Genomic DNA, 12,177 nt, shown 5'->3' with positions numbered 1-12,177 from the left:
AAAAAAAATGATAGTCACATAATTTGACCGAATAAGTACCATCTAAACAGAATAGTTATATCCGGAACATGGTTCTCTGCTGTGCTCAAAGCACAGTAGTAACTGTAGTGTCTCTGTTTGAGACATATTATGCTCTTATTTTTATTATCTAAACCGTTGATATTGTAGGGTTTGTTGAGTATTTCATGCTTACCAAAAATTATATTAATCGGATATCAATAACTATATGATCAAATCGCATATTGTTTATACTATTTCTCAAAAGAAAAACTTATTATTTATTTTTTTTGTTATAGATCATATAGTTGTTGATATCCGATTAATATGATTTTTGGTAGACATAAAGTACTTAACAAACCTTACAAAATCAACGGTTTAGATCATAAAAATAAAATCATAATATACCTCAAATAAAAACACTACAGTCACTGCTGTGCTCTTTTCCGTTATATCCCGTTTCGTTTGAGTGAGATAGTCTGGGTGGCCTTTTCATCGTGGATGGTAGTGGGACAGAGGGATGTCCTTTTTATTCCCAATTCTTTTTGGCTCAATTAAGGGTTGGTTTGGGGTGTCCTAAAAAAGTGTATTTTTTGTCTTTTTATGAAAAAATGTGTAAAAAAGTAGAGAGATGATGTGATGAAAAAAAGATAAAAAGATAAAAAGATGAATTATATAAGTTATGCCAAATCAGGCCTAATTTGAGGATGAGAGAGAGAGAGAGTTACTATCAGATATGTCAGAACATAATTGCTTAAAAAACCGTAACAACCTTAAAGCTAAAACGCAGTAGAAAAAGCTTCAAACTTTCTAAGTTGATTCAATAATGTTATCATTGCATTAGCAATGATAATATATATAAAAAAAAATTATTAAAATTTTTATATAATAATGACTGTGAGACGGATATTATATTATTATATACAACACATCCATTTTAGACTTATTTTAGAAGAAGGTTAAAATTTATTTTTTAGCTTTTAATTTATTTTGAGTCATATTTAGTATGTTTAATTTGAATTTTTTAGATTAAATTTTTTAGAATTTGAGTTTTTTAATTTTCGTATTTTTTTATTTTTAGTGAATATTTTTAAAATTTTAATTTTTTTATATTTTTTTAGATGCACCTTACTTAGATGTATCTAAAAAGTAAAAAAATTGTAAAAAAATATTTTAAAAAATTAATAAATACATAAAATATAAAAAAAATGTACTGGATTCTCGTTTTTTTTTTTTGTATTTTTGGTATTTAGTGAATTTTTAAAAAGTATTTTTCGTAATTTTTTTACTTTTTAGGTATGTCTAAAAATTAAAAAAATTGTTTAAAATATTAAAAAAATTCAATAAAAACAAAAAAATACGAAAAATAAAAAAGTAGAATATTCTGAAAAGTGTTTTTAGAAAACTCTAACCAAGCAAAGTGATTATTTTTCATATTTTTTATATATTTATATTAAAAAAATTAAAAAGTCAGTTTTTAACCATCTTCTCAAAACAACTCTTAATATTGTGCAAAATTTTTAAGGGAAAACTTCTCTCTAGTCTACACAGTAGATTGGAGTGTGTTATTAGATTTGTGAGATCTATCACACGTCCCGTTTCGATAACACCACGATCATAACTATCCATGTGGCTTAATCTTAGCCATTCATGTGTCTCACTCAATAACAAAAACTTTTTGCCTTCCCTCATTTTTTCGCCGGAAAATGCTATAGGTACCAAATTTTTTACCAAACAAATAATCAAATATCTCACATGAATATAAAGTCCACATGTCACATGCCACACGGTGAAAACTCTTTGCCTTCTTTCTTTTCACATTGATTCTCTTTCGTTGTCTTTTCTACTTCAACAAAGATTACTGTTCCGACCCAAACTCGCCCCTATAGGTTTAGCATCATAACCGGTCAGTAATTCTAGGATTACTGAAGGCCTCTGAGACAAATTAACATAATATTAAGGGCTAGTGGAAGCAAATAACAAATATTCAATATCCATTGATTTGTGTAGACTTATGTAAGATGGAAAATTTTAAAACTTTTTATATACATATCTACACATCATCTCTACGTCATCATAGATATATACAGATTAGACAATAAGGGACTTAGCATTATTTACAAAATAACAAGACTTGTTTAACTAAATAAGAAAACAAAACTTGAACTTTACGCATTTAGCCATAACCCTTAGACATATCCGGAACCTCCACGGGAGGCACATAGGCTGGCTGATAAAACAGAATCCAGGCAGAAGCTCTAGGCTTGGTCACGCGCCTGATCACCTACATATGTAAATAATACAGTGAGCTGGAGCCCAGTGAATAATAACAGAGTAAAGATTTTACTGAATGATGTCCATACAGAAACAAAGTCTTGTACATAGAATAGATTCATATTTGTATTCTTATTCAATTCATATACAGAAATCAGAATTCATGTTCGATCATACATAGTTCATCCGTTAGCGCTGACAGATCATTTACAAAGCATCTTAGATCATACTTGTCAGTTCCATAGAGGAACTTCCGGCCGGGTAAGAATAACTTGTCAATTCCATAAAGAAACCTCCAGACTAGGAACTTGTAAACTTGTCAGTTCCACCTAGGAACCTCTAGCCGGGTACAGATAGCTTGTCAGTTCCATAAGGAGCCTCCGGTACCGGAAACTTGTAACATACTTGAATCATAGCATAATGTCATAAATGATTGTTATTGTTGGACAATCATTCATAGTATAAAATATGACATTCTATTCAATAGATCTTATTTCATATACCGAAAATAATTTAACTTTAACATAGCTTTACTAAATTATTACTCACAGTGTTCAAATGCCTGGTTAGCCTTTGTAGTTGACCCTACACAATTTATCATACACATAGAAATCGGGTCACAATACAATTTATTTCGTTCTTAACTTGTTTAGTTCTCTTAGGCTTCTTTCCTACTCTTTTAATATCTTTATAATGCTCAATATATGCCTAAGAGTGCTTAGAAATGAAAGAAAACGGGAATCAGAACATGAAACAACTTTTCAAAATTTTCTGAAACAAGGTTTTTCGCTCGAGCGCAACATTGTCCGCTCGAGCAAACCCCTTAGTCTGCAAAAACACTGGTTGCTTGTATTCTACGCTCGAGCGGCAACTTCTCCGCTTGAGCGGCGAAGCCGATTTATGGGTTTTCTAAATGTTGATTGTGCTTCAAAACATAAATTTAAATGATACAACTTACATGTTTTGTCCTATATATCAACCATACAACTTCTAATCATGATATAATGCGAATTTTACAAGATTCGAAGTTCATATCTCCAAGGATTCATCATACAAGCCCAAATTACTTCAAATTCATTTCCTTAAACTTCATAACTCATGCACATAAATTCTACATTTTCATGGATTGTACATGTATGTGAAATGTAGACTTTAATTTCATCTCAAATGGCAGGAATGACACTCAAATTCATGAGATTTAACAAAATTATGTATGCATGTGTGATTTGGTGCCAAGTTCTCCATGTTTCAAAAAAAATCATCTTTATTTATTTTATGAAACATAAATTGAAACTATAAAACCCTTTCAAAAAATATATATATGCATGCACGAAATTTAATTCAAAATCAAACTAATTTTTGATTCTCAAATATAAATTATAATTTATTTTCATATTTGTCCAAATTTAAATTTAATTCATGTTCTTCATATCAAGCCCAATTTCAAACTCCCAAATTCTAAAACTTAAATTGAGTTTTCAAAATAATTTCAAAACTTGGGTTCATACATGGTTTGTCTAAAAACATACAAACTCTTAAATAATCATGAAAATATGATCCATTTTAAATCATTTACATCAAAACTCTTTTAATTTATAAATTAAGATCATTCTTCATAAACTCATAAATTTCCAAAGTTTAATTCTTATTTCATCAAAATATGAAATCAATTATTAGAAATCCATGATGTATGGACAATCAGAATATTAAAACTTGTAGAATTTGTCCATGTATGTAGAAATTAGACTCAATTCATGCATGATATTCCAAAATCAAACCCAAAATAATTAATTTCTAAATTAATTTTCATAAATTTGAACATAGCTCCAATTTCTCATTTTCTTTTTAATTATATGTAATTGACTTCAAACTCTTTCTATTTTCCTTTAAATCATGAAATTGGAGTCATGAAACTTTGCATGTATGAAATTAAGATCAAAACTAAATAATTTTAATTAGAATAGCTCTAATTTGGATTAATATTAATTTTCTTCATATTAGACCCAAATTCAAATCCATAAACCTTTTAAACATGAATTAAAATCTCAAAACCTTGAAATTCTACAATGCATGTTTAATTGAAGTATTAATCTTGTAAAGTTTGCCCATGCATGCAACAATAAGGCTTAATTTATCTAAGACTACATCAACAAATCCAAAATAATTAATTTCCATAAATTTACACTTAACTCATTTTTTCATCATCTTCTTGCTAATTCTTTTTAATTACATGATATTGATTCCAATTACTTATTGATTTCAGCTTCTAGATTATTTATCTTCAAGATTTGAGTTTTAATTTCTTACCTAAAAGCTTCAATTAATGAATCCTTGACTGTACGGGGATGAGATATTCGTCGCTGTCCGTACTCCTTTCGTCCAAGCTCTGAGTCTATCCGATCAACGTGAAAACACAACGGCAGTGAGCTACCCGACGGTGTGTTGCCGGAAAACCCCTCCGACGATCTAGTTAGCACACACTCAGAGAGAGGGAGAGAGAGAGCTGAATGAATGTTAAGTGTTCTCTCACCAAATGATGTTCCATCCACAGCATGGAGGGCGTAGTCATACTTATATACTTTCTGTGCTCAGTTTTGTGCCTATTAGTCTGTCGACACGTGGAGCTGCTCTCCCATCTGTCAGCACGAATCTAACGAACACCACCTAATCAAACCGCCAGGCAATATTAGTGGGAACAGGGCAACCCGGCGGCATCACCTCGGCCTCCTCCGACCGTGCTACGTAACAAGTCCGAGGGCGCTGCTCGCCGAGCTCCATCACACCAAAGCTCGATAGTTTTCCGGTAAGACCGAGTTCTAGACCGGTTAAGCCGGTATTCAGAAGACCTTCTCGCCGAGCTAAATGTGCGAACCACGATACCTGGGGTTAGCAGACGATCATCTCGGCCAAATTAGCTTGGCCCAAACATGGGACTTGGGCCTCGACCGAGCAGGACCAACTCTTGGAGAAGCCCAAGTTGGCTCGGCCTAAGCATGCCACCTGGGCCTCGACCGAGCGAACCGACTCTGGACAGGCCCAAGTTAGCTCGTCCCTCTTTCTGTCCGACATCTACCCCGGCCCAAAAGCCAGATTTTAAATCTCCCTCTCATTGACAATATCTTGAACTCCTCTTCAATCCTTCGCTTTCCCAAGCTTTTCTTTAGCCTTTCTCCACCATTTGTAGCACAAGAGTCCCAAGCTTTGAACTCTCTCTCTCACGGGTTGCCCAAAACAAATGTGAAGTTACACTCCTTTTTGCTCTCAATTTCCCTCCAGCATAAGAATGCTTCCAGCAAGTAATAATAATAATAAAAAAAAAGAGTTGCCTACTCCCTCTCCTCATGTACACACACTCCATTCTCTTTACAATGCACACGTGCACTCATCCTTGAATTTCAACACATCACTCATATGCACACACATACACATATTTGCTTAGTACACACAATCACATGCAACCCCAACTTTAAATTCTTCCATAATTCAATTTATATTTTTTGCTTAATTAAATTGAGCAACATTTAATCTTAATAAATATTGATTAACACATAAGTAAATTAATCATACCTAATCTCAAATCCCACATAATTTAATTAGTCTATTATGACTTCTATTAGAGCCCAATTAATTATATTTAATTTTACGAATCTGAATCTGAATCTGAATCAAATTTTTAGTCAAACTTCCATAATGCTCCAAATTTTAAATTAAACTTACTGGCATCATAAATTTTGATTTCCCAAATCGTTAAGGCCTTCAATTTCAGTTTAAACTTCAAAATCTTCGTCAATAAATTACATAATCAATTGAACACCTCATAAATAAATTTAATTTATAATAATCTTAATTCCTAATTCGTATAACTTAATTAACTCCAATTCGGACCCAATTAATTAAATCTCAATTTTATAGATCTGAATTGAATATTTAATTAAACTCCCGAATGATCCGATACTTGAAATTTAAATAATTCAATTCACTATTTGTACTTTCTTAAGTCATTTAGGCTTTCAATTTCTAATTCCAAAATAAATTCTTAATAGAGCCATATATAAATCAATCTCCATAATTTTTGTAAATCTCAAATTAAATTAGAATAATTGACAATTAAATTTCAAATCTCCTTAATTAATTAAGTACTAATTATTATACGTGATGAAATCATTACAATTACTGTAAATAACTTCGGGTTTTTTACTTTAAAAAAAAAAAAAAACTCATGCATGATTCATGACTATCATCCATTACTCACTTGAAATTTTGAAGTAAAGGTTGGTAATTCCACCACATAACTAAGATAAATTTCATCTTTAATTTTTTATTTTAAAAACCCTATTTATTTTTTTTTGAACGAACTTTATTTTTTTTGATTAAAAACCTCTGTTTTTGACACAAATTCCTAAATTTTTGAACACTTTTTAAAACCCTTTTGATTTCTATTTTAGATTTTGGTCATGCTTTATATGATTTTCCTATTTTATTTTTTAAAACATTAAAACCCTTTGAAAAAATCATAAATATAATATATAATGTTTGTGAATCACTTAATTCTGATGGAGTTTTGAACCTGTAAAAAGATAATAATGTTTGACATTATATTTGACGCATTGCTCTTAACATGCAACTGAAAAAAAAAAAAAAAAAAAAAAAAAAAAAAAAAAAAAAAACTTTTTAGTGGTGGTGGTAATATATATATATATATATATTTTGAGTGTTACTATTACCACCTTCTTACTTTCTTTGGGCCCCTCATTTCTTTTATTTTTTTTAATTTTAATTTTGTTCAAATATGAAGTTACATTTTTACCCTTACCCCTAACATTCTAACCCTAATTTTCGAAACCTTAACCTATCAACCTGACGACCACCATTGCCATTGCCGTTGATGACCTATCCTTTCATCTCCGACGACCTTTCTACATCTGGGAGTAGTGAATTCATGCCTCAAATTTGGAATTGAAATCTCCAACTCCAATTCCCAAAAAAGAAAAAATATTCACAGTAGAAGATAACAATAGACTCCGCCGATGCTAGAGTCTCCATGGTCACGATGTTGTTCTCCAATTCCCATGTCTTCTGCGCCATCGCTACCAATGAAGAGAACGAGGAGGGATCCATGGTTAGAGAGACAGAGAGAGAGAATTGCAGAGAGTGAAACGAAATCGAGAGGGAAAATTGCTGGGAGGGTGGTCATGGTGGTGCTCGACTTCGATCTCGGTCCCTAACATCTTCTTCTCCTTCTTCTTCCTCACCTTCTCTCAAAACCCTAACCCTAGCCCTAGGATTTTTAGAAATGGCAGCGGCGATCTGGGTTTGGGAAATTATGGTGTGTTTGTTTCTTTTGAATAATGAAAAAATTGAAAGATTGATTTGCATCTTTTGATCAAATCTGGAATTAGCAATTTTGGCTGCGATTTATTCTAATTCATCCATTCACCATTTGCATCGAACACAGATCTACAATACATTGAAGCTTGATTTGCTTATTTTGAAGCATCAAATTTTGAAGTATTTGTCGAAATGGTTTGGTTTCGATTTTTGGAAATAATTGTTCTACATTTTGTTTTCATGATTTCGAAATTGAAAACATATTTGTCGGCAAGGCTCCGAAGAGTGAGCTGCCGGAGGCGGTGGTTGGGAGTGGGGCCTAGGGTTTGGGAAATTAGGGTTAGAATGTTAGGGGTGAGGGTAAAAATATAACTTCATATTTAGACAAAATTAAAATTGAAAAAATAAAAGAAATGAGGGGGTCCAAAAAAGAAAGGAAGGTGCTAATAGCAGTACTCTATATTTTTTGTTAGAAGGAGGATTAGGATTTGTTCTGTTAGTTATTATGTTTAGATAGGTAATTTAATTTTTGTTTGTTAAAATTTGTTCTTGTTATTATTATTATTAGTATATAAAAAAAAAACCTTTGACAATATATTTTTTTTGTTAGTTAAAACTTATTCTTGTTATTATTATTATTTTATTATTTCCAAAACCGTAACACCGTACCAAACTTCACCAAAACGGCATGAGACGGTTTGGTCGGGTTTGTAAATTTACTTCGATTTGATCAGTACAATAAAATAGAAAACCGATTATTTCGGTTCGGTCCAAGATCTACGATCGTCTGCTTTACCCCCAGGACTCATGGAATAATGGTCAGCTTAAGGAAACATAGAAATTATTTTGAGAGAGGACATCAAATATGTTGACTTGCTCGTCAACCCTTATTTATTAATTTTTTCCCTTTAATATACTTTTTCCACAAATTTATTTTAATTTTTTTTTATTTTTATTTTAAGAAAGAAAAGCAATGGAAAAGCACTGGCAAGTGAAAAAACTGTTAAGTAAATATTTTTACAAAGGCAATATCACAGTGTCTGGGTGGTGTAGTCGGTTATCACGCTAGTCTCACACACTAGAGGTCCCCGGTTCGAACCCGGGCTCAGACATATTCGTTGGATGGGAAGTGAGAAATTTTTTAAAATTTTTTTGTTGTAGTATATTATTAGAGAAACTTTTTTTTGTGTTTAAGAAGATAGTTGAGTTTTTTTTTGGTTGTATGTGATGTTTGTGAGAGAAAAAGTAAAATGATTATAGAGTTTGATATGTTATTTTGTTTGGATTTATTTTTTTTTTAATTTTGTAAAACATTTGTATCGTAATTTACTTATTTCTTTAATTTTTATCATGCAATCCACAATTTGTAAGAAGAAATCTGTTTATCTTCCATCCTGTTAAGTGTTTAGTTTCCCCTTTTTCTTGATACATCTATGATCTATCCACTAAAAATTGTAATATATATATTTATTAGAAAACTACTAAAATACAGAAAATAGTTCCAAGAAAATCTAGAGGAATAAGTTCTTTAGGAATTCTTGATCTTTCAAACTCTTGATTTTAGATGTTTTTCTTCTTTACTCATATTCTCTTTTCTATCTCAAATTAATGATCAATATCAGATATTCTCTAGCTATTATATTAATTATAGTCAATCATATATATATATATATATATATTTCATAACTTGCGCAATTTTCAAATCCAATGACACTTTGGATCGGAACATAACATTAATTTGCTCGTACCATGAAGAAGCAAATAAAATTTATTGATAACAAAAATATATTATCAAAATATAACGCAAATAATAAGTAGAAAACAAAAACAAAAATTTACCCAAATGAGATTAAAAATTTTCGTTGTATGTTTAAATTAGTGTTAAAATTTGATTTCTCACGCTTGTCAATAAAAGTATATGAGTATTAGATATATGAAAGAAGTAAAATTAGATAACTTAAATAATAACGCTTCGCTATAAATAATAATAGAACATAATAAAGGTGAGAAATTAAAAAAATAAAAATTCAACCATTAATGAAGGTGAGAAATTAATTTTAAAATTTAATTTAATAAAAATAGTTTAAATAAGAAAAATAAATATGAAGAAATATATATCATACAATAAATTAATTGAGTATTTTAGTGTTCTCAAATGATTTTTCCATTCAAGTAAAGATTAATTTTAATTTTAAGTGTAAAAAATGACAAATTATTTGAATTGTTTATTATTTTCAAATGATTTCTTGATCTTTCATTCCCCATTAACTAACTTTAATTTATTGTGTGACCATTGTATTTTTTTTTACTTATTTTTTAATTTATTTAATCATGTAAGAATAACTTGCATTTTTAAAAAAATATGTATCGGTTAGAAATTTCATGACTCAAAGATAAAAATTAAAATTTGTTAATAATATCTTAATAATTTAGGCATAAATAATTTTCTTACATATGAATAAATAAGTAGAACAAATTTATGAAAAAAAAAAAATTAATACATTTGTTTCAACTTAAAAAAGAAAATAAAGTAATAAATGCATTAATTAAAATTGATAAAGTTTTTTTTGTTGTTGTTTATATAATGTGAAATCTATATATTGTATAAGGAAAATGGGGTTTCTAACCCATAAACCTTGTGGGAGTTCCAGTGTCTCAATCTTAATATTCTAATTTTTTGATTTAAAAAAAAAATCACAGCATTTATTGACTTCTCTCAACCTATAAGCCTTTTTGACTTCCCTCATACCTACTATTACAACATTTTTAACTTCTCCTACACAGTATGGTTAGTGATAGAATTGCTAAATTATTTTTATAAAAAAATTAATTTGTATATTAAAAAATATCTAAAACAAATATAAATTTTGATTAAAAAATAACAGGTTGCAATTGCAAAAAAAAAAAAAAAAAAAAAATTACACTATAAAAAATAATTTGTATATAAAAAAAATCTAAAACAAATATAAATTCTTATTAAAAAATAACAGGTTGCAATTGCAATTTAAAAAAAAAACAGAGAGAGAAAAAAAGAAAAAAATTATACTATGCATTTCATTAATAATGCTAAAAAAAATGTGCAAAGTATTTGTGTAAAGTCTTGACACGTGCTCACTCTCATATTATTAAGTGAATATAGATGAAACCAAAATGACCAACAAATATTAGAAACCCAACTATTGAAACCTAATAACTATTAATTAATAGAATTCAGCAATTGAAAAGTCTCAAACCACATCTCTTTATTATTTTCTCAAATGTTCCTTCTTTTTTTTTTATTCATGCATTCATTCTAATATTGATAGAGAATTGGACATGTGAAAAGGTGAGAGGCATTAAAATTATATATTGAGTTATGTAATTGTTGTGATGAAAAATAAAGGTTGTCTTCCTCTTCTATGACAATTTATCTGGTTATACCTTTAATTAAAACACCAGGTGTACTTCTACATTATCATTGAATGTTGCTTTCATTTTTTTAAAATTTTTTTGTCTCACAATTGTTTGTATTTTGTGTCATAAATTTATTATATATGTGTTTGCTAAGACTATTAGACGGACCTAATGCTAGAAGTGCAAACTATGTTAATTTTCATTCTCAGAATTAAAAGTACACAAAAACATATACAAAAAAATATGAATAGACAGGATTTTACAAAATTTGTTTGTGAGTCTTACTTCTTGAAAATCTTATAATTCATTTATTTTTTGTATTATATTTTATGTTTGGTTTCTATACTTTTTTTTATTATATAGTTTTTTTTTTGTTTTCTTTAAAAGTTTATTTTTAAAAATTAATTAATAAATAAATAAATCATTTTCTATTTCAAATAATTTCATTTTTGTTTTTATTTTTTATTTTTTCTTAAAGTAGTTTTAATTTTGGACAATTGGTTACTTTTTTCTATAGATTGTAATTTTGTGTATTTTAAGTGTATGTTGTTTTCACTAATACACTCGGAGATGCACTATTGAAGAAGTATCTGCGAAAATCAAGCAAGAAGAAGAAAAATAAATAAAACAATGCAATGAATGTAGAGTAAGATCAAAAATCAAAACTCCAAAGCAAGCAAGCAAGCAAGAAAATAAATAGAATGTTTAACAATATGCATTTTTTAATTTGCAACAAAATTTTATAACTTTTTTTTTGTTAAGAAAATTTTATTTGGTACTAGCTAAACAAAATGCTTTTAAAATAGTTTTTTATTTTTAAAATTTGAAATTAAAATTATAGTAAATTTATGTAAGCATAATTGTTAGCTACATTTTTTTACTTAATATATAATATTTATATTAACTACATTCTTTAGGTTTAGTTTTTTCAAGTATTTATATAGGAGTGAAAAAATGTTGTTAGGAATAAATTTTTCCTTAATTTAGTTATAAATTTTGCCTGTATATTATTTTTTTAATTTTGAATAAAAATAAATATAAAATAATTGATTGAAGATATGCTGCATTTATTATATTTTTTTTTCGGTATGCAAATTTTTTTAAAAAATTATAATTCACATATATACAAATAATTATAAACAGAACCTGTAGATAGCACGAATGGAACACTAATAAGTCTTATAC

At 28.8% G+C, this 12,177-nt stretch overlaps 1 non-coding gene across 1 annotated transcript; it reads left to right on the top strand.

Moving 5' to 3' along the window:
* The first annotated feature begins 8,637 nt into the window (after positions 1-8,637).
* TRNAV-CAC (transfer RNA valine (anticodon CAC)) lies at positions 8,638-8,711 on the top strand. Its single transcript has one exon. It is a non-coding gene; the product is annotated as a tRNA-Val (tRNA).
* Positions 8,712-12,177: the final 3,466 nt, after the last annotated feature.

Source organism: Camellia sinensis, chromosome 3 (genome assembly GCF_055761805.1).
Source record: "Camellia sinensis isolate YWXY chromosome 3, ASM5576180v1, whole genome shotgun sequence".
NCBI classification, from domain to species: Eukaryota; Viridiplantae; Streptophyta; class Magnoliopsida; order Ericales; family Theaceae; genus Camellia; species Camellia sinensis.
The sequence above is the reverse complement of the archived record's forward strand: the minus strand, read 5'-3'. Positions and strand labels throughout refer to the sequence as shown.